Below are 3,148 nucleotides of genomic sequence, written 5' to 3'. Positions count from 1 at the left end.
TTGCCTCTACATGCAAATCTCTTCTTTACATAGAAACCTGGGGTAAGGCAACCATCCCTGCCCACAGCAGTGTAATAGGAAGTTAGGCACATATATTGGCAAGGAATTAGAGAGTCCATTACGGGTCCTCCACTCTACACTTCCAAATAAGCATTTGGAGGCCTTGGTCTCTGGTACAGTCTCAAAGCTTTCCTTCTGCTTTGCACTGCCACACGGTTCCCAAGTAGGGGGTGATCTTACCCCACCAGAGGTAGGCTGCAAATACTTTCTAAAGAGTGCTAAATTTCAGGTATTCTGTGACTTACAGATAACTGTGTAAGCAGACATCAGAACATATTTGGGAACAGGCATACTTCCCATGCTACCAAGGCTGAAATACTGAACACAACATGTGGTAATATACAAGCAATTCAACAAGAACATTCAAATGCTATAGATTACCAGCAGTGTAAATAACCATCTAATTCTATTTCATTGATTTTTATTTCCAGTGCAAATAATTGGGCTACTTTTTGAACAAGTTCTTTATGTAATTCACAATTGCCAGGCCTGAGCTATATTTGGCAAGAAGCAATTTTCACCCTTTAATGATCTATTTACAACAATAAAATGGGAGGACACCTAATATGTACAGAACAAATTTCAGGGGTCCATAATTCGTTTTAGCTATGGACTATGAACCAAATTAACTATGAACAGTGTAAGGGCATGAAACTATAGGCAAAAAAACCCAAACACATATCTATTGAAGTATATGGGAATATTGCCATCAAATTAAACTGGTCAGATTTTCATCCTTTGATTCTGTGAGATATTTAAATCTAAAAACAGCCTTTCTGGAAGAACATGTTGAGTTGTCTATGCCAGTGAATCCCTCTTAACTCAGAATTCAAACTTTGAAGAAAAGTGTTGATTTAAAATAAAATGATGGAGCAAGCCAAAATACTGAAGATTAAGACCATCACTTTTCATGGGAAAGGATTAATTTAAACAAAGTTGGACACACCCCAGCGCAGCCTGCCCGGCCGCTTCTATCACAGCGACTGCATGCTGCGCGCCTGCGGCTCCCACTCACGCAGTGGGGAAACCCCACTCTGGACTTCATGGGGAAGCAGGAGGCAGGGCTCCCTCCATTGCTGGCAGAGTGTGGGGACCTGCGCGGCATGAAGCAGGGAAAACAGCAGGCTTCAGTGCAGGGCTTCCCCTGATGTGAATGCTGGAGCTGCAGGCACATGGTGTAGAGCCCCCGCGACAGGGCAGGCTCCGCTCCCTCCTCCTGTGCAATGCTGGCCAGAGCCACACCTGTGCCAGGCATGAATGCCTTGACCTCTCCGCCTGCTGCTGCTGCCAGCAGCTGGGGCTGCACACCAAGGGGGAAGTGTGTGCAGGGTCCATACAGCCTCCCCACATCCACACCTTGCCCAGCTGAGCTCTGTGCTCCCACTCCCCTTCTGGGTGCAGGCTCCATGCTACTCCTGCTTCCATCCAGCTGCAACTCCACCACCCCCACCACCCACCAGCATGTTGTGGGATTGTACAGGTGGGTGGAAGGGCTAGGCAGGGTGCAATTCATTGGAGGGTTTCTGTGGGCCAGATGAAAAGCGCCTGGAAGACCAGATCTGGCCTGTGGGCCATATTTTGCCCATGCCTGAACTAGATTATGGTGAAAGTCAAGAAACAAGCCAAACCATCTCATTCTCACATAGCTCTGCTGACTTTGGAAAATTAAATGGAGTATGTTTTTACACTGGACAAGTGGACTATGACTGAATGTGCACAGGAATCGGATTTTTTCCATCTGAAAGAGCTGTTGTCACAGTCACCTTTCTGAACATACATTCTTAAGTAGTTAGAACATCAGTCATGTTTTATTCCTACACACCCTTAGAACAAAGGAACAGACTTTCATTTTTAGAAGTTTGTTTGTTTAATACTGGAAAGTTAAGACCTAATCCTATTCCCACTGAAGTCAAGTTCTTACTGACTTCAATATTATAATCACACTCTTTTACCAGACAGTATGTCCCAATCATAAAAAAGTTAATCTGATGCCAAGAACAGGGTTATTTAATATTAGAAGTTGAACTCTAGACAAAACTGGAGCTCTAATTGGCTAACAAGGTCATGCTGCCCAGTTCAAGCAATGTTCACCCAGGCTCAATGGGTCAGCATCTTAAAAGCAGAATGAAAAAGCAGTCATTTCTAAACAAATTACAAATTTAAGGAAGCAAGTAATCAGGACTTAGGTTTTAAATGATCTACATACTGCTCAGCAAAGCAAGGCTTGGGGGCTTAATTTTTAGAGGTATTTTGACAACTAAAAATAAATAGTTGGATTCTGAGACAGATTTTGAAAATCCCAGGAGAAGTTTGCACATCTAAGGCACCCAAATATCCTTAAATATCAGACTTAGGTCATACTATACTAAGCAACTCCTAAACCCGTCTAAAAATTCAAAGCTAAACCATTCTGCTGCCTGCCTCCAAAATATAGTCTAAGATATATAGCAATAGCATAGGCTTATCATAGAATCATAGAAAAATAGGGACCTCAGGAGGTCATCTAGTCCAACCTCTTGCTCAAAGCAGGACCATCCCCAACTACTGCACCCCAGCCAAGCCTTTGTCTACCCAGGTCTTAAAAACCTCCAAAGATGGAGAATACACCACCTCACTGAGTAACCTGTTCCAGTGCTTTACTATCCTCCTAGTGAGAAGGTTTTTCCTGCTATCTCCCCTAAACTTCCCTTGCTGCAACTTGAGACCATTGCTCCTTGTTCTGTCATCTGCCACCACTGAGAACAACCTAGCTCCATCCTGTTTTGAACCCCACTTCAGGTAGTTGAAGGCTATTAAATCTCGCCTCAGTCTTTTCTTTGCCAGACTACATAAGCCCAGTTACCCCAGCCTTTCCTCAGAAGTCATGTGCCCCAGCCCTACAACCATTTTTATTTGTCTGCTGAATTCTCTCCAATCTGTCTACATCCTCCGTAGTGAGGTGCCCAAAAAACTGGACACAGTACTCCAGATCTGGCCTCACCAGCACCAAATAGAGGGGGATAATCACTTCTGTCGATCTGCTGGCAACGCTCTTACTAAAGCAGCCCAGTATACCATTAGCCTTCTTGGCAACAAGGGAACACTGTTG

The 3,148-nt window shown here is 44.1% G+C and overlaps 1 protein-coding gene across 1 annotated transcript in view; it reads right to left on the bottom strand.

The window, feature by feature from the left end:
- The window catches only part of DEPDC1B (DEP domain containing 1B), a gene marked incomplete at its 5' end in the record, with an annotated part of 71,252 nt that overhangs the window by 30,285 nt on the left and 37,819 nt on the right, over positions 1 to 3,148 (bottom strand). The window lies entirely within an intron of this gene.

The sequence above is a fragment of the Gavialis gangeticus genome, unplaced genomic scaffold (genome assembly GCF_001723915.1).
Source record: "Gavialis gangeticus isolate Ggan-Ray unplaced genomic scaffold, GavGan_comp1, whole genome shotgun sequence".
NCBI lineage: Eukaryota > Metazoa > Chordata > Crocodylia > Gavialidae > Gavialis > Gavialis gangeticus.
The sequence above is the reverse complement of the archived record's forward strand: the minus strand, read 5'-3'. Positions and strand labels throughout refer to the sequence as shown.